The following is a 20283-nucleotide window of genomic DNA, read 5'->3' as shown; positions in this document are numbered from 1 at the left end:
GGATGAACGATATGAGTAGTTGCGCTTTTAATATTAGTAAAATTAGCCCATAGCTAAAACCTATAATTTTGGCGAAGTTCTCTGTCGCTACGTAGGTTAGCGAACTACTATCATACTACATTTTCTCCTCAACAACTGTATTTACTTTCGAGTAGTTTTCTTCAGTGCTTTTGTTGTGCATGAATATCATAACGTCATACACGGATCACGCTGACTAGCGATGTGCTCTGATTTTGTCGAAAAAGCGCTGTTTTAAATCGCGCAAGGAATTTTTCAACCATTGTTTAGAGAAATTTATTCTCACGGAGAGTAAACATCAATGGCAATCCAACGGAACATCGCGACAGAACACGACATCCACAGACACACCAAAAGTTGTTAAAAAAGATATGTTTACATGTGTAAACGGAACACAACATACACAAATACACAAGAATTGATACGAAAAATATGTCTACATATGCAAAATTCATGGTAAACGAAGAACACACAAATGAAATGTAAAAATCTATATGTCAGTTATTTACACAGTATTTACAAGGCATTTGTTTGAGTACTAAACAAAGATTACCCTACCAATACCAGGCAGGCCTGAGAACAATCCTTACACGTCTCTCACAGACGAACACAAAATGGCAGGACCAGTGTCGAATGAATGCCTCCTCACCCAGAAAGAAGAGTTCCTCCGACAAAACAGATAGTATTTCTTTGTACAGTCGTTCGAAAATCGGGAAGAGATCACGGTGGCGGCGACCTGCTGCAACAGCCTCACAGCGGTTACGCCAAAGACAGTAGGCACCAGCAACAATCAGAAGGCAGGCAAAGCGCCCTAGAGAACAACGTCAAGAAGAAACAAAGCGGTTTACTCCGACGCCACAAAATCCTCCATGCACAGCCCCCCAGAAAACACGAGCAACGACGCATTGTCTTAAAACATGCTGATTTGTTTCCCGTAGGGAGCAGTTCGGACATGTTGATGACTGGACCATTCTCCACCTTTCGAGGCGGTCAAGGGAAGGAGGGACGCCCAACCCCAGCCACCACAAGAAGTCCCGGAGGTGGCCAGGTAGAAACGATGCCATCAGCATGCTCCCAAGACACACGTCTAGAGTGGGAGCGGCGTGCCAGGGGAACTAACGGGAGCAACAAAGAACAATAGGATAGTCTAACAGATCTACCTCAGGGCAAGTCGACTGGACATGACGAAAAAACGCAACAGCTGTTGCATAAAACGAAGGAAATACTACTGATTGCGGGCCCCGATTAAGGTGCACATTAGGCATTACACACGGAAGGCAAGTGCCTAAAAAATAATATTGCAGTGTTCGGGCCGGGAATTCCTCTCCTTGTACGAGGCGCAAGAGGAAGCGCAGGGCCAATAGCCGGCAGCGTACTGATACCGAAGGAAAAGCAAAACCTCTCTGGGAACGCTGCTGTCTTGGAGCTGTTATCGATATAACGCTTTCGTTGGCGTCACTTGGGTGAGCAATGCATTTTTAGCCACCTCTGTGTCACTCGTTTTTATACCCCGTTTATGTCTGCTGGAACACTGCAAGCAAATTATTTTTCAAGACCAGGCTGTTCTTTCAAACCAGATGTTTCTGTATTTATAAACTTTATGACGCGTCTAGGCCCAAGTCACATTTAGTGAACGCAGCGTGCTGCAGAAAGATGGGTCGCAGGTTTGAATAACCAGTCGGCTGCTTAAGCATTGTTTGCAATATATATATATATATATATATATATATATATATATATATATATATATATATATATATATATATATAATATATATATATATATATATATATATATATATATATATATATATATATATATATATATATATATATATACTTCTTTTTTTGAATCATTAACGAGGGTCTCGTACTGGCAGACTTAGTGCCTTTAGGTTGTGTACGAGGGACTATTGGTCAGCTGCCCACTCGTAACAAGTTCATGTTCTACATGATGCCAAACAGGCCCAAAAGAGTGTGCCACACTTGCCGCCATGGCTACTGGTGGCGCTGACGGGCACTCCTACGCTTAATTCACATATAAACCCTACAAAGTGGCTGGGGGGATAGCTGGACTGGATGTATATATATATATATATATATATATATATATATATATATATATATATATATATATATATATATATATATATATATATATATATATATATATATATATATATATATATATATATATATATATATATATATATATAATATACGGCAGTAACCAGGTTATAATTTTAATCCAGGCGCCCGAGCCAAAAAGACCCAGCTCGCGTGAAATACGATGATTATCCCTTCAATGGTTTTGTAATACGGATGAAGATGAAGTACGAAGTCAGCGTCACAATATACATGTACATTCTAGACGTGACGGTGACGGCAAAGGCTGAAATCCGCCGAGAGTGTCCATATAAGATCTCCCGCAACGAGAAACTTGCCCAGTTTTTACATGTTGAGGGTGTTGACCGCGTACGAATGCATGGTATCGAAACTCAATTTCGACATGGTCAAATACATGCACTCTGCATAACTTGAAAAAAAGTACACTGATATCAGTATCTGCCGGCAGGTGACCTGACGCGTCTTTCGGGGAGCCCAAGCTGAGCAGCTTTCGAGCACTGTTTGTTAGCTACAACAGAAGCACTGTGAAGGATATCTTACTACTCGAAAATCCCACGTGCTATAGGTGGTGCGCCGTGCAAACGAAGTTGAATGAGGGGGGCTTGTCATCCCGTGAACTCCCATAGGAAAAACTAAGACGCAAGGACGTTGCCTCATGCCTCTTTCACCAGATGATCTCTTCATTGGTAAATGAATGCATACCAGACCAAATTACTTTCGAAAACGATAGGAATTGCTAAGTGTTGGCAACACTTTTTTACCACAGTGTGAAAGACGGTGGTGTCAGCTAATCGACCGTGCATCAAGGATGCCGTGCGTTGTCCTGTCTAGCAATAGAAAAAAACTGCGTTAACTAGAATTTACGTATCAACTTAATGGCACTCTGAGGTAATTGGCACCAAGCCTGTCTGAGAGATTTGCTGCAGTAGTAGGCTGATAGCGAGTAGCACACCATGGTGGCAGCACAGGACTAAATGTTCAAAGGGCCACTAAAAACAAATAACCAACTGCGTCAGGCTGATAACTGAATGTTTGACAACATGTAAAACGACAATATTACCAATAGCAGTGCCCTATATACTTACCTAGAAATTAAGGTAAATACCAAGAATACATGCGCGGCAGTAGGGCATTCTCATAATACCGATGACGTCAAATGAACCGCCTATATTTATTCACTAGTAATCAATCTAGCTGCACTAATAAGAACCTGTGCGTTAAGAGACGCAATAGAATTCTGCTTGTTCGCTTCTTTTAGATTTATGGATAAAAGAACCACCGGGTGTTGCTATGAAAAATGGCGCAATTGGTCCGAAATTTTCCGTTGCTACACTGCACAGCTCGTGCCATCTAACGGGGCGCGGTTTAACTGAGACACGTCTGCCATCTTTGAGCCAATAGCAAGAATTGATGCATGACTCTTGTTGCTGCTGTGGCTCCCGATGCTTTCGTTCTGTCTACTAGTGTCGGTGACCACACAGTAAAGCCGGGCATCTTTGTGCACGGCAACAGTGACCTGATCGGTTCGCTTCTTGAAGAGGTGATACGAATTCCACAAACTTGACGCGGGGCACTAAAACGAGGTTTTAATTAAAAATGAGCACTTCATTTGCACAAAATTAACACAACGAGGTTTCTGGGCCGCTATTTCAGCAACAAATGTTGACCTAATATAATAGTTGCCTTTAGTGGGCCTCAAACGTGGCGTTTGTTCGCAAACATTGTACGCCGAGTTGTGTTGTCAGCAACATGGAGTTGCTTCTTGAACAAACGCCCTCATTTACCTCCCATAAAGTAGCTCTTGTGTCACAGCCATGCTCAGACTCTAACCGTGAGCAATTCCATGCACTCTAATGTTGCAGGTTGCATCACGCAGTTGAAAGAGCAGTATCGAAAAAAAATATACAGGTGTATATATTTGCGTGATGGCGAAATTGCAAAATTGGTCGAACAACAGCGTTGTTCGGAAAGTACCAGTGAAGGGCAGGAGAAGTTAGCAGAGAGGCATTGATTATAGTCCTAACCATATCGTTACGCTTGTTGATCTCGAGCGTGTTGGCGGTATGCGGCACTCCATCGCATCCACTTAACTGGGTTACATTCAATCTACAAGGAGAACAATGATTTTATTGTCACCTCGCTGAAGAATAATATAGCTTCAGTACAATCAATTTGACTTAAGAGAGTTAAAGGCACTACCGCATGAGGAGACGTCAAGTGCAACTCGCTCCTTGTGAGTTAGCAGCTGATCGGTCATCATCACTGTCACTCTTGTTGTCTTGACAACCTTCTACACTCAGGCGAAATTCCTCGGCATCACAATGGTTTCTTTCAACATAACTACTGAAAGCAATTTGTGAAATTGCCTGCGCCGAACGACTTCAACCACACCAACACCACGTTTATCTGGACACGGAGAACATTTCGTTGTGATGCCAGTTCACAAGCGAATTACTTCGCAATCGCTTGGGGAGCCTACGTGTTTTAGGGTTGTGACAACGTTGATTATGGTTGCTTACAACAGGCAAAAACGGCCGCCATCCTTGACGGACTGCCATGGTGGTTCTCAGCGTTGGCTCATTTACAATGAAGGCAGCGTGGGCTTCAACGCGAAGAGGGTTGATTGAATGATTGATTTGTGGGCTTTAACGTCCCAATACCACCATATGATTATGAAAGACGCCGTAGTGGAGGGCTCCGGAAATTCGGACCACCTTGGGTTCTTCAAAATGGGTGCACCCAAATCTGAGCACACGGGCCTACGACCTTTCTACCTCCATCGCAAATGCAGGCGCCGCAAACGAGGAATAGGTATATATATATATATATATATATATATATATATATATATATATATATATATATATATATTGTTGCGAATGTATTTACTACTTTAGAGTAGAAAAGTACTCCAGCAGTCAAGATGGCAGCCGTTGTGTATTTTCGAACAGCCCCAAAAAACGTCGTCGTCTTCTTCTTCGCACCGCCCGCATAGCTGCATAGCCGCGAACCCGCAACATCGACCTCCGGCGGCGAAAAGCGCCGACCCGGCGCTTGTTAGCAGGTGTTGGACGAGATGTACGGCTTGAGGCGAGCGACGTGGACGATGTCGGAAGATGTGGAAGGTATCGAAGGGTTTAGAGGTGCTATTTCATAGGTAACATCAGTTACCTGCCGTAGCACACGATAAGGTCCGGAATACTTGGGTAGAAGCTTTTCAGCCAGACCAACATGTCGCGACGGAGTCCACAGAAGAACGAGGTCACCTGGACTAAAGTGGATGTCCCGATGGTGGCTGTCATAGCTACGTTTCTGACGGAGCTGCGAGTCCGAAAGGCGCTGGTGGGCAATCTGACGGGCTTTCTCCGCGGTGCTAATAGTGCGGCGAGCATATGCTGTGGACAGGTCGGCAGGGTTGGGTACAAGCGTGTCGAACGGCAATGTCGGGTCTCTTCCATACAAAAGGTAAAAGGGAGAATATCCAGCAGTGTCGTGGCGTGAGCTATTGTAAGCGAAAGTGACAAAGGGTAGCGCAATGTCCCAGTCACGATGATCCGTCGACACGTACATGGCGAGCATGTCAGTGAGTGTGCGATTCAGACGTTCTGTGAGGCCGTTTGTTTGAGGATGGTAGGCCGTCGTAAGCTTGTGCTTGGTTGCACAAGAACGAAGTAGATCGTCAATTACCTTAGATAAAAAGTAGCGACCGCGATCGGTGACCAGTTGACGAGGAGCACCATGATGTAAGATGACGTCTTGAATCAAAAAGTCGGCGACATCTGTAGCGCAGCTGCTTGGAAGAGGTCTCGTAATTGCGAAACGGGTCGAGTAATCTATGGCGACGGCGACCCACCTGTTACCGTCGGTAGAAAGAGGGAAAGGGCCCAGCAGGTCGAGGCCGACACGATAGAAAGGCTCGGCAGGTACGTCGATCGGTTGAAGGAGCCCGGCGGGGTGTACCGCTGGCCTTTTGCGGCGTTGGCACGACTCACAAGACCTAACATAACGTTGTACAGAACGGTAGAGGCCGGGCCAGAAAAAGCGTCGGCGGACACGGTCGTACGTTCTGGCAACACCAAGGTGGCCAGCCGTTGGTACATCATGTAGTTGCTGAAGTACGGTCGAGTGCAAATGAGTGGGTATTACGAGTAGTAGTTCGTTTCCCACATGGTGCATGTTGCGGCGGTATAAAATGCCGTCTATGACAACGAACATGCGAAGCGAACTGTCTGTACAGCCTGTGTTCAGGCGGTCGATTAGCTCGCGTAGGGACGCGTCACGCCGTTGCTCACATCCCATGTTGCCGAAAGCAGAGAGCGAGGAAATACAGATGGACGCGTCGTCGGTTACTAGATCTGGAGCGTCAACGGGGTACCGGGAGAGGCAGTCGGCGTCGTGGTGTAAACGGCCAGACTTGTAAACCACTGTGTATGTGAATTCCTGGAGGCGCAGAGCCCAACGAGCAAGGCGCCCCGTTGGATCTTTGAGGGCTGAAAGCCAGCATAGAGCGTGATGGTCAGTGGTAACTGTGAAAGGCCGGCCATATAAATAGGGGCGGAATTTACCAACTGCCCATACAAGCGCCAGGCACTCGCGTTCCGTAATAGAGTAATTGCGTTCGGCAGGAGAAAGGAGCCGGCTGGCATACGCAAGAACTCGATCGTGACCGGATTGACGCTGGGCTAAAACCGCGCCAATACCGTAGCCACTAGCATCAGTGCGGACCTCGGTTGGAGCAGACGGGTCGAAGTGGGCGAGAATCGGTGGCGTGGTCAGAAGTGTTATGAGCTGGGAAAAGGCCGTGCCTTGATCAGGACCCCACTCAAATGGTACATCTTTCTTCAAAAGATCAGTGAGGGGGCGTGCGACCTCTGCGAAGTTTCTGACAAATCGTCGGAAATATGAGCATAGGCCCACAAAACTTCGAACGTCCTTGACACAAGTCGGTACAGGAAAATCCAGGACAGCTCGGACTTTGTCGGGATCGGGGCGGATGCCGGAGGAGTCAACGAGATGCCCTAGAATAGTAACTTGGCGATGCCCAAAATGGCATTTCGAAGAATTAAGTTGGAGCCCAGCCTCTCGAAATACTGAAAGAATTGAGGAAAGGCGCTCGAGGTGAGACTTAAAGGTTGGGGCAAACACAATCACGTCGTCCAGATAACACAGGCAGATAGACCATTTAAAGCTGCGCAAAAGCGTGTCCATCATCCGCTCGAACGTTGCCGGCGCATTGCACAAGCCAAACGGCATTACCTTGAATTGGTAGAGACCGTCGGGCGTTACAAAGGCGGTCTTCTCCCGGTCGAGGTCGTCCACGGCGATCTGCCAGTAACCGGAGCGTAAGTCTATCGAAGAAAAATAGGTTGCGCCATGAAGGCAGTCCAGGGCATCATCAATACGAGGTAACGGGTAGACATCCCTTTTGGTGACCTTGTTTAAATGCCGATAGTCCACGCAGAAACGCCAGGTATTGTCCTTCTTTTTAACTAAGACTACAGGGGACGCCCACGGACTCGATGAGGGCTCTATGATGCCTTTTGTGAGCATCTTATTCACCTCCTGTTGGATAACTTGGCGCTCTGATGGTGACACTCGATAGGGACGCCTGTGAATTGGAGCTGCATCACCGGTATTAATGCGATGTTTGACTTGCGATGTTTGACCTATGGGCCTACCGTCAAAGTCAAATATGTCCGAATAGCTCGTGAGAAGATCAGTGAGGTCTTTGACCTGAGACGGCAACAGGTCTGAGGCAATCATCTTAGTTACATTGTTGAGCCGTGTAGAGTTGGCTGCGTCGGTGCTATGCGGGTTCGGCGAGGCGACTGTGGCCAGTTCACGTGACACTGATGAGATCTGGCACTCGTGTGACGGTGAAAGAGTGGCGAGAACAATGCCTTGTGGTAGGATTTGAGGGCTGAGTCCGAAGTTCAGAAGAGGAAGGCACGTCTTGTTCGCTGTGACAGTTAATATGGTGTACGGGGAGGAAACGTTGCGGGCCAGTAAAACACCAGGAGAGGGAAAGACCACGTAATCCCCATCCGGAACACTGGGATATGGTTCAACTGTGACACAAGTTAGGGCTTGGGGTGGGAGGCGAACAAACTCAGCGCACGAAAGCTTGTTCTGTACCATCTTCGACTCTTCGGTGGCCGCAGGCAAGTCAAGTTGCACGACGCCGGCTGAGCAGTCAATTACAGCGGAGTGGTCGGACAAAAAATCGAGTCCAAGGATGACGTCATGTGGACAGTGAGCGAGAACATGGAATAGAACGGACGTCTGGCGGTCGGCGAATCTCACACGCGCGGTGCACATTCCGAGCACAGCCGGGGTCGCTCCACTAGCGACACGTACAAATAGGGACTCTGGCGGCGTAAGGACCTTGTTTAATCGTGCACGGAGGTCAGAGCTCAGAATTGAAATATGTGCGCCGGTGTCAATAAGGGCAGTAACAGGAAGGCCATCCACTTCTACATCAAGCAGGTTTTTGTCCGTAGTCAAGGTCAGCAGAGGGTTTTCAGGTCGGGAGTCCAATGCAGCGTCACCTCCGGGAGCTGCATTGCTCAGTTTTCCGAAGAAGGGCGTCCACTAGGGTGGGGCGACGAATAGCGGCGGTGCTGAGGTGACCTGGAGCGACGGTCATGCGGGGACGGCGAACGGCTGGACCGGCGGACTGGCGTCGCAGGAGTGCCATTGTACGGTCCATCGTCACGAGCGCTGTACTGCAGGGGCCGGTGGTTGTCGTCACGTCGATAGCCAGGAAACGACCGAGGTGGATACGTGCGGAAACGACAGTAGCGGGAGATGTGTCCTACACCATGACAATGAAAACATATAGGCTTGTCGTCCTGTGTCCTCCACTGAGCAGGATCACGATAGCGGCGGAATCTTTCTGGTGCAGGAGAAGGCGCTATGGTACTGACCCGAGGTTCCGTCAACGAACATACAGGCTGCAGCCCAACGTTTGCCAGCTCCTCTCTCACGACCTGTTGGATCAACGAGATCGTTGGTCGATCATCAGATGGGCGGGTCAGAAAAGACGGAGACGCGGCCTCGATTTCTCTACGAACGATGCGAACCACACTCTCGTTGTTATGTGGTTGACTGCATGGCGGCTGAAGGTCCTCGCAAGATGACGTAGCGGCCGTGTTCGGAAGACGCAAGAAATTCTTGGCGACCCGGCGACTCTTCAGCTCTTCGAATCGGCGGCACTCTTTGATGATGTCATCAATGGTGGAACAGTCTTTGGAAACCAGTATGTTAAAAGCATCATCTGCAATGCCTTTAAGTAAATGGCTTACTTTGTCTTCCTCGGACATGTTGGGGTCGGCACGATGGCAAAGGGCGAGAACGTCAAGGATGTAGGTGACATATGATTCGGTCGTAGTTTGTGCCCGACCAGAGAGTTCTTTAGAAGCGGCCCGCTGGCGTCCGACGGCCTTACCAAACAGGTCACGAAGCTTCTGTTTGCAAGTATCCCAGCTGGTTATGTCCGCTTCATGAGCCTCGAACCACGCGCCAGCTGTTCCGCAGAGATAGAAGCCAACGTTGGCGAGCATCATCGTAGGGTCCCACCGGTACACTGCTGCAAACCGCTCGAACTTCGGAATCCAGTCGTCAACGTCAACATGGTCGGTGCCGCAGAAGTTGCCAGGGTCGCGCGGTTGCGTCAATACGACCGGCTGTACAGGCTGCGCCGGAGTCGCGGCTGAAACAGGAGCGGCAGAATTGGTTTCTGTTGCCATGGTCGGGCAGTCGAGAACACGTCCGCTTCGAAGTTCCGTCTTGCGTCGTACCCAGCGCCACCACCAAAATGTTGCGAATGTATTTACTACTTTAGAGTAGAAAAGTACTCCAGCAGTCAAGATGGCAGCCGTTGTGTATTTTCGAACAGCCCCAAAAAACGTCGTCGTCTTCTTCTTCGCACCGCCCGCATAGCTGCATAGCCGCGAACCCGCAACAATATATATATATATATATATATATATATATATATATATATTGGAAAGAAGTTTATACTTAAGGGCTCGTTTTTTTCCTGTTTTGCACAAATTTAATGAGATCTAACAGACAATAATGCCAAGGAAAGTAAAGGGGAAGGTATTAGGAAGGTGTAATGTTTATATATATATATATATATATATATATATGACGTATGATGGAATGGATCGTTTGTAGAAGCAGAGGAGGAAGAAGTGCAATGGAATAAACATGATGCATGAGCCAGGCCACGTCACCTATTCATCATAGCGTCACACGAGACGACAGGATGAAGACGTCCCAGCCACTTCATCAGTGTCTCATCATCGACGCAGTTCTCCACAAGACACCCTGACAATACATCAACTACGGAATCATCTCCTGGCTGCACACAGCGACCAGCACCATGAAAGAACCATCGACTGACCTTCCCATTCCAAGTACACCGGAGCAGTGGATAATGGACCTGTACAGGACTGGTTCAACCTGTTCGAGCTCCACGCTACCGCTGCATCATGATCGGAACGGGAGATGATCATCAACTTTACTGATTACATCTGCGGTGTGGCTTTCAAATTATACCTCATCCACATATTTCAAAACGACGAGTCATGGGAAAAGATCAAACAAGAAATGATCGCTTGGTTTAAAGGGTACAATGACGACTACGACGAAGATTCTCTTATAACCCCCCCCATCCACAGACAGCCGCGCTCAGTCGTCACAGTCAAAAGCTGTCTTCACGCATGAAAACACCTCCTACTTTTCCAACACGTGAATCTTCGGGCGCCCACAGCGCCCACCTCACGTCTCACACGTTCACTATGGTCGGAATAGAGCAGGGGAGCTCGCAGCATACTCAGTTAAGCCCGGGACCTACAGTTAGGTTCATGCGCCAGAAGAACTCGCATCATTCGTTGCACAGAAATGCAGCCATTCCCAACTGGAATTTGACCAAACCACGTCTGTTGCGGCGTCGCCATTGAGAGCGCAGCCATATGAAAGCCCAAACACAGGAGTCTCGGAAGCGACACTGACAGGTTGCCAGGTGCCAGAAGCCTACTTAATGAATGCTTTCGAAGGCGCCTCTGATGTTCCTCCAAGAAAATCAGTCCTAGCAACTTCGCTGCCTGAAAAGCATTGCAACAGCTGCCGACTGGACACATCAAGTTATCAGGAAAACGGGCATGATGTTCCAGAAGCGCTCCCACCTCAGCACGTTCTGATGCAACAGCAGCAACGCCAGCAAAAGCGAGTCCAAGGATTCCAGACGCTCCAACCGATACCAACAAGATGACGACGCAAAACAAGCCTCTTAAAGCAAACTGAATACGTGAGGCATATATGCATAAAGTATCGGCGCCACAAATGCATTTGGCACAAGAGATCAAGACAGCGCCTACAATTACAGCTCCGAAACCGCAGAAAACGACGAAAGAGACAAGAAGGCAACATCTGTACAACGCAGAGACCAAGACACAATTCCATCAGCTGCGACCATCACACACGCGAACTGAAAGCACACCGTCTGTTCCCACCACGAAACACAATTCAACGTTTTCGACATCCAAACTTAAAATGCTACAGGAACTCCCAACCTAGCCCGTTCCTCACAAGAACTCTACCCATGTCATCACCAGTGCAGATCTGCAGGGTGTGGTTATGCCACCCAGGATGCAACAGCCAGCCTCGTCCACCAGAGTTCTCTTAGACATGACCGGACTGCTTCCCTCTGCTGTGGATTTTTCGTTCAAGTTAAGGAACTCCCTTCTCAACTGGAACTACAGTGCATTTTGACAATTTTCGCTTTAACGCTCTGCATTTTTCTTGTTTTGTTGATTTTCTGACGCGACTTCTTCCGGGAGGAGGGGGAATCATGTGACGTATGATAAAATGGATGGTTTGTAGAATCAGAGGATAAAGAAGTGCAATGGAATAAACATGGTGTATAAGCCAGGCCACGTCACCCATTCATCATAGCGTCATATATATATATATATATATATATATATATATATATATATACGTATGTATGGGCGACGTCGCAGCAGCAACTAGGCAGTCCTAGCTCGCGCCAACGTGTCGATGTCGACGCAGCAGTGGGCATTCCTCTTCACTACATATCGTCCCCCGTCGGAAAAAGCGCCATCCTGGCGAGTCACGGAGAACAAAGTACGAGCGGAACGCAATACTGTTTAAACCGCTGTACGTGAATGGTTTCACGACCCTGAAGGCGCTGATCTATCGACCCGTAACGGGTTTGAAGATGTAGTTAACAGGTGAAGTCTGCGAGACAACGTAGTAGGGTCCCTGGTATTTTGAAACTTATTTCGAAGAAAGGCCTGTAGGAACAGCCAGAACCCAAAGCCACACAAGTGTGCCCAGAAGAAAGTTAGGGTACGGGTGGTTATCGTCACGCCATGGTTTTTGTATCCATCGGTCGATGGTTGTGAACGACTGGGCGAGCTTACGTCATTCCTCGGTGCGGCGAGCAGCTTCATAGTTGGGCGTAGACTCGGAGGAATCGGTGTGGTAGGGCAGAATGGCATTTATTGTGGTAGAAGGGTCTAGGCTATATGAGAAGAAAAATGGCGAAAAGCCTGTAGTCGCCTGTGAAGCAGTATTGTATGCGCATGTCACAAAAGGCAGATTGAGGTCCCGATTATAGTGGTCTGAGGCAACATTCTTAGATATCATGTCGCCAAGGGTACGGTTGAATCTTTCCATCAAGCCATTCGTTCGGAAATGGTAGGTGGTGTGTAGTCCGGTGAATGATATGGCATTTGCCAAGGAGTGCGTTGACGGCTTCGGAGAGAAACACACGTCCTCTGTAGCTGAAAAGGTCACGTGGTGCGCCGTGACGGAGAATGAAGTTCTGCAAGAGAAAAGATGATACGTCACGTGATATGACAGCAGGCAAAGCGGCTGTGTCTGCGTATCGCGTGAAGTAGTCACAGCGACAACAATTCAAGGGTTTCCAGAAGCCGTGAACGGAAGAGGCCCATACAGATCAATTTCAATGCGGTCGAAAGGCCTGGCTAGGCGAGGAATTGGTTGGACCGGACTAGTGGTGTGATGAGGTAGAGCTTTCCGTCCTTGGCACTGCAGGCATGTCTGAATGTACTTGCGCAAAAAGGTGTACATACCTCATCGACAAAACTGGGAAGAAAGCTGAGCGTATCTTTTCAAGATGCCCGCATGTGCGCACTGAGGATCAGCGTTGAAAGCTGAACATAATGCAGCACGAAGATGGCGAGGTATGACCAGTAACCCCTTTCGGCCGTCAGACTTGTAATTCCTGCGATGGAGTACGTCATTGCGGATCTGAAAGTGAACGGCTTGACAGCGCAATGTTCCAGAAGATAGAGAAGTTGACGGGTCTGCAATTAATCGCAGACAAGCGCTGATCCAGTCATCTTTACGTTGCTCAGACGCCATGTCGCATTTTGCTGGAAACACAACCGTTTCGTCTGCGGCACAAAGACAGGCAGAGCTTTCCGATGATACATTTAAACGCGATAGGGCGTTGGCATCAGTGTGACGTCGGCCAGACCTGCAGACACCACGTATGTCAAACTCTTGCAACCGCAAAGCCCAGCGAGCTAAACGGCCGGAGGGGTCCTTAAACGTAGATAACCAACAAAGTACATGCTGATCGGCGACTACGTCAAAATGGTGACCATATAGGTACGGTCTAAATTTAACTAGAGCCCAAATAATTGCCACACACTCCTCTGTCACACAATAATTATTCTCCGCTTTGGTGAGGGTACGGCTTGCGTATGCGACTACCTACTCCTGGAATCCCCATTTGCGCGGCGCGAGCACGGCGCCGAGTCGAACACCGCTGGCACCGGTGTGTGCCTCAATCGGAGCAATCGGGTTGAAGTGACGCAACATTGCCGGTGAGCTTAACAGGTGGCACAACTTTTTGAAGGCATCGTCACAGGCTGGAGACCAAGCGTAACTTTTCGAGTCATTCCGTAGATGTTCAGTCAAGGGGTGGTGACCATCGCAAAATTCTGAATAAAGTGGCGGAAATACAAGGAGTGGCCGAGGAAGCTGCGCTGATCTTTCAGAAGTGCAGGTTCAGGGAACTAGGAAACTGCCTGAAGCTTGGCATTGTCAGGAAAAATATCATCTTTAGAGACAACATGGCCAAGGATCGTGAGCAGACTGGCGCCGAAGAGGCATTTTTTTTCAGGTTGAGCTGAAGACCGGCGTCAGTTAGGCACTGTAACACTTCATCTAGCCTATGGAGATGCGTGGGAAAATGAGGCGAAAATATAATCACGTCATCTAAGTAACACAGGCATGTTTTCCACTTCAGGCCACGCAAAATATTGTCCATCATCCGCTCAAATGTTGTGGGCGCGTAACGATGACCGAAAGGCATGACGCGGAAATCGTAAAGGCCATCAGGTGTGACAAAAGCCGTTTTAGGCTGATCTTTAGGCGCCATAGGGATTTGCCAGTAGCCACTTCTTATGTTGTGATGTACGTTGTGATTGGAAAATGCGAGCATAGCAGACGACAGCGCCACATCACCGGGAAGATGACAAAAATGGCAGCACGTTTATTGGAAAAAAAAAGAGAAGGCGCTCGCGCAGAACGAAGCTGTTCGGACGCCGACGAGACTACGCAAGGGAGCCTAGGGCAAAGTCGCAAGTACGCGCGAGGTTCAAAAGGCTGGGTTCCTGTCCTCGAGCCATTGACATCTTCGGGGCATGGCGTGTCAGCGTGGCCAGGCACGAGTTCTGGGTAAGTGGTCCTGCGGACATCACCGGTACTGCAAAATCCTCTCGAAATACCGGAGCTGCTGACCACGTCCAGCGAGCCGACGTCGCTGTCAGTGTGCGGCTACGCCTAGAGCTGGCGATGGCCTCTACCACGGCATGCTGACCTGTGTACCCAAGCGACGACTGCATCCGAGCACGCAAAGGACCCCACTTCAAGGCACCGAGCTACGGGATACACTGTGAGACTGTTTACTCTTTTCTTTCATGTGGGAACTGCGTGCGTGTACGACGTCTAGTACTGTATTTGCAGTGGTTTCTTTCCTTGTTCAATATAGCTGTATTTTTTTTTCCGCACTGTCTCCATCTTCCTCATGTCAAATGCCTTGCTAAGTGACGAACCTAACCACGACATATCTGGCGTCCACGAGACAGGACTACTCTTGTTACATCTAAGAAGAGCATCACATCGCATTTTTGTTTGTGACGGTCGATGACCGTGGCAGAAAAGCTGACCGCAATCGGAAAGGAATTGGGGTTAAGTGGCTCAGCACAAAAAAAACTGGATGGACCAAGAACGCACACTCGAAAATGAGGCACGTGACGCTCGTATGACTGAACGAAATGCCGCGAAAGAAGCCGACGCAGAGGCAGTCGCTAGATTAAAAAATGGCTCAGTATCTGCATGTAATCGGCAAATGTCATCAAAAGACGATAGTATTGCGTCTGGGGAGACTGAACAAAAGATTTATTTGATGTTATGCGCAAGAAAATCGGTGAATGGTATTGCCGAAGCGCTGCGTTAGAGTGCCTGGAGCGTGCAGCTCGAGGTACTCTCGAAGTACTTGGTCTCGAAGCACGTGGCCCTGAGACGGTCGTGCGCGCCCGTCTCAGAGGTGATAAGGTGTAAAACGCAAGGTGGCGGGTAGGTGCCACCCCCGTCTCGTCTCGTCTTAGCAAAGCGTTGGAAACACTCCTCGATCCGTTCAAGCGTTGCATGGTCAGCGCAGTGTGATAAGCGCTACGGTCCTTGAAATTACTTATGTATGTCTTTTCTAGTAAAAGACGCACATGCAAAATATATTTATTCATTATTTACTGAAAATACCATACAGGCCCACTGAAGGGCATTGAGTAAGGGGGGCATCAGTATACAAACAAATTAACAATAAAGGAGAAAAGCAGACAAAAATATTTATAAAAAGATTACAAAAATCAAGGTGCAACAGCGTTTTACAATATTCCAGCGCAACGAAATTAGGCTATCACAAAAAGTTTCACGGTTAGAAATGAATACATCATGATTCGGAAGATTCTTCCAATATACAATGGCTCTAGGTAGTGATGATAGGTTAAATGCCTGCGTGTGACCATGAATGCCCATGAAACTACGTGCATTGTGAATGCGCTGGAAAGTGCGCGTCGGAGAGTAAAGTGGCAAACAGTGAATTTCGTTACTATAAATGCACCTATGCAACAGACATAAAAGAGCAATGTTGCGGCGTATTTCCGTGACTGAAATGCAAGGTCTCGTTTTATTAGGGTAATGCTTGAATGCTAGTCGTTGTTTCCAGAGATGAATCTTGCTGCCCTATTGTGGATGGCTTCCAACATACGTACCAGGTAATCTTGATATGGTGACCATGTAGATGATGCTTACTCTAGCTGTGGGCAAACATAAGTAATAAATGATAATGCGCGTACGTTAGAAGGAGCGTTGCGCAAGTTTCTGCGGAGATATCCGAGAGATCGAGAGGCTTTCGATCACACAGCTGCTACATGCGTAGTCCAGGATAGATCTAATGTAAGGTTAACGCCTAAATATTTGTAAAGTGGTATAGCTGAAACGACGGTGTTATTCTTCTTATAGTGAAATGCTGAATTGGCATGCATTCGGGTGAATGAGATTAACTTGCATTTAGAGGCGTAAAGGGACATCCGCCAATTTCGCACCACCGGAAGGTTAGGTCAAGGTAAGTTTTGAGAGCGGATTGATCATTAAAACATTGATAGTTGCGGTATATTTGCGCAATAATCGGCGAACAACCAAGCTGTGGATGAAAGGTTATCGGTCGAATCATTATTGTATATTAGAAAAAGTAACGGACCTATAACACTGCCTTGGGGAACACCGGATGTGACGTCGCAAAGGTTAGATGAAATGTCATTGATCATCCTAAGTTGCTCACGCGAAGAGAGGAAAATTCGTAGCCCAGACAGGATTAATGAACCAATACGGAGTGCAGCGAGTTTAGAAATTAAACAACATTGAGATACAGTATCAAATGCCTTGGCAAAATCAAGAAAGAAGCAATCGGTTTGTTCGTTAGCGTTCATAATAAAATGAAGTTCAGACGTGAATTCGAAGAACTGGGTGTCACATGAGTAGCCTTTTCTAGAGCCATGCTGATTAGAAAAGAACAAGTTGTTTGATTCAAGGTGATCGTAGATACGAGAAGCCACGATATGTTCAAGTAGTTTGCAGGATATGCATGTAAGTGAAATGTGTCGATAAATTGGGGTGAGTGCCTGTCACCGGACTTATATACGGGAATAACCTTACCAATCTTCCAATCTCTGAACAGCTCACTTGATGATAGCGACTGGTAAATTAGGAGACAGAGGAAGCGCCTGGAAATATTTGTGGTGTTCTTCAGTGTTTTAGAGGTAATGTTATCAATGCCTGATGAAGTAGAAACCTCAAGATTTGTGATAAGTTGTGCTATACCTTCGGCAGTAACAATGATTGGGGTCATTAAAGCGAAAGGGTAATCTGGAAGAAATGGCACATTAGAACAATCTTTCTGTGTAAAAACAGAGGCGAAGTACCCATTGAAAGCAATAGCGGAAGCTTCATCAAACAGCGGCGTTAGTTCATTATCGTGTACTGTAATGTAATTAGGAGACTTCTTGTAGGGTAAAATTATTTCCCAGAAATTTTGGGGGCTATTTTTGAGAAGTGACGGCAAGTCCTGCAAATAATATTTCTTCTTAGCTGTGTCTAAGGCTTTACAATATTCTTGTAAGCAGACCTTGTATTTATCTCAGCAGGACACAGAACCAATGCGTTTTGCGGTGTCATAGAAACGTTCCTTTTTATTTATAATGTTCAATGATGTTTAGCAAACCAACGGTTAGTTATATCGTTGGATGAAGAGATCAGCGGCACAAGCTGGTCAACTAACTCTATTTTTTTTTCTTTGAAAAGAATGCAGTTTTCGTTCCCTGTTCGTGAGACAAACGACGGCAAAATTCTTCCCGATAAAAATATTCTAGCTCCATTCTGAATTGATGAAAGTTAGCATGGTTATAATCCCGGATTCTTTTTCTCACTGAGCCTGTAAAATTTACAGGTAGGTTGACTGGAAAGTTAAGACTCGGAGCTAAATTGTGGTTGCTAAATCCTCTTATGTGAAAAATTGCTCCAGTGGCTTCTGGTGCATTAGTGACAGCAAGGTCAAGTATGTTAGTACCACGGGTACATTAGTGAACAACGTGTGATAAGTTTAAGTCGACTGTTACTACGAAAAAATTTAATGAGGCGTGACATGTGGTAATCATGGTTGACCAATCAATGAGCGGGTAGTTGAAACCGCCAATAAGGTATATAATGTCAGCTGGATAGAGTTGCGTAGCTCGTTATATGTTGTCACTTAGATCTTTGGGGAAAGAGGAATGGGCATCCGCTAGACGATAAGGAACATTCGCTATAGGAACATCCGCTGGATGTTCCTATAAGTACTTTCGCATAGGTTGTAACGCATGCTGTCAAATTTATCTCTGTAGAGGGGTTAGTATCAAGGGAAACTGATCACACTGTCTTTTTGTACTGGTATCAAGACGCCTCCTCTTTTTCTAATGGCACGGTCACGTCGATATATGTTATAATTGTCTTTATCTGGGAACAGTTCCTCGTTCGTCACGTCGGGATAGAGCCAAGTCTCCGTGAGTATTAATATGTCAGCATCGCTATCTTCTAAGTAGGAACACAACTCATCCCTCTTGGGAAGTAGGCTTCTAATGTTAGTAAAAGACACAGGTAAAGATGGCGCCTTCAACTGACTCCACTTACGCGTGCTCGTGTTAGCCTCTAGCTATTTCGTATACAGCACAACTGCGTTGCAAGAGTGATCGAAAACGTAGGTGTTAGTGTCTATGCAAAGTTTATCAACGGATAGCTTAAGGCGTTTGTTTTGACCCTAGCGATGACTGCATCCGAGCACGCAACGGGCCCCACTTCAAGGCCACGGGTTCAGACACAAACTGTGAGACTGTTTACTGTTTTCTTTTGTTTGTGAACCACGTGCGTGTACGACGTCTAGTACTGTATCTGCAGTGGCTTTTTCCCTCGTCCAATATAACTGAATTTTGTTTTCCGCACTGTCCCCATCTTCCTCGCGTCACACGCCTTGCTACGTGACGAACCTAACCACGACAACGTTCATAGAAGAACTCCGCACCTTAGAGGCAGTCAAGGCCATCCTCGATTCTCGGTAAAGAGTAAACGTCCTTTTGGGTTATTTTGTTAGGAGGACGGTAGTCAACACAGAAGCGAATCTACCCGTCCTTCTTCATAACGAGAACGACTGGAGAGTCCCAGCAGCTATTCAAAGGCTGGATGACGCCATACTTGAGCATGTCAAGTACATGGTCAGCGATAACCTGGTGCTCTGTCGCGGACACGCGATAGGGTCTTTGACGCAGTGGTGCATTGGTGCCCGTGTTGATGCGGTGACATAGCTGACGTGCAGCCGAGGGGACTAAGCTGGCAGTCAAAGGAAGAACGAAACTTTTTTAGGAGTCATAGAAGCTGAGCACGTTGCGAAACGGTTAACGTGTCGGTGATGGAGCTGCTCAGTATGTCAGGTCTAGTAGTCTGCGACGAAGAGGCACAGGTCAATTCAGCGACTTTGTGTTCGGCGAAAGAAACCGTCGACATGTCCATAATTGCAGAAGGGTCGAGGCTGTTAACACTGCTGAAGCACTCGCCCCGAAGTAGTGTTACAGGACATGACAGCAGATTTGAGATGATGAATGTACTCACGCTGTCATGAAGTTCCAAAAGGGCATGGGGTAGCGGCGAACACTTGCGACGAACGGAAATGGCAGATGGCGTGAAACGGGCACTCGACTAGGCGAGCGTGTTGCAAGACACCAGTGCCAAGTCAAAAGAGTGCGGTGGTATGGTAACGTCTTCAGCAAGAAATAGGTTGTTCCTGGTTTCAAGAGTGTCATACAAAGGAGCGTCGCTAAACACTTCAAATGCCACCTTAGTGCGAGAGCAGTCAATGGCGGCCTTATTAGCGAAGAGCAATTACCTACCCAAAATGAGGGCATGGGAGCAGAAATCTAACGCTAGCAATTCGACGACATAAAAGAGGCTGTCAATCTCAATGGGAGCAGTACAGGCAGCAGCCGCC

General features: G+C 47.3%; 1 protein-coding gene across 1 annotated transcript in view; it reads left to right on the top strand.

Annotated features, from left to right (window-relative positions):
* LOC142802958 (neprilysin-1-like) overlaps positions 1 to 20283 on the top strand; it is a 136627-nt gene that overhangs the window by 79449 nt on the left and 36895 nt on the right. The window lies entirely within an intron of this gene.

This window comes from Rhipicephalus microplus, chromosome 3 (assembly GCF_043290135.1).
Source record: "Rhipicephalus microplus isolate Deutch F79 chromosome 3, USDA_Rmic, whole genome shotgun sequence".
Lineage (NCBI taxonomy): Eukaryota > Metazoa > Arthropoda > Arachnida > Ixodida > Ixodidae > Rhipicephalus > Rhipicephalus microplus.
The sequence above is the reverse complement of the archived record's forward strand: the minus strand, read 5'-3'. Positions and strand labels throughout refer to the sequence as shown.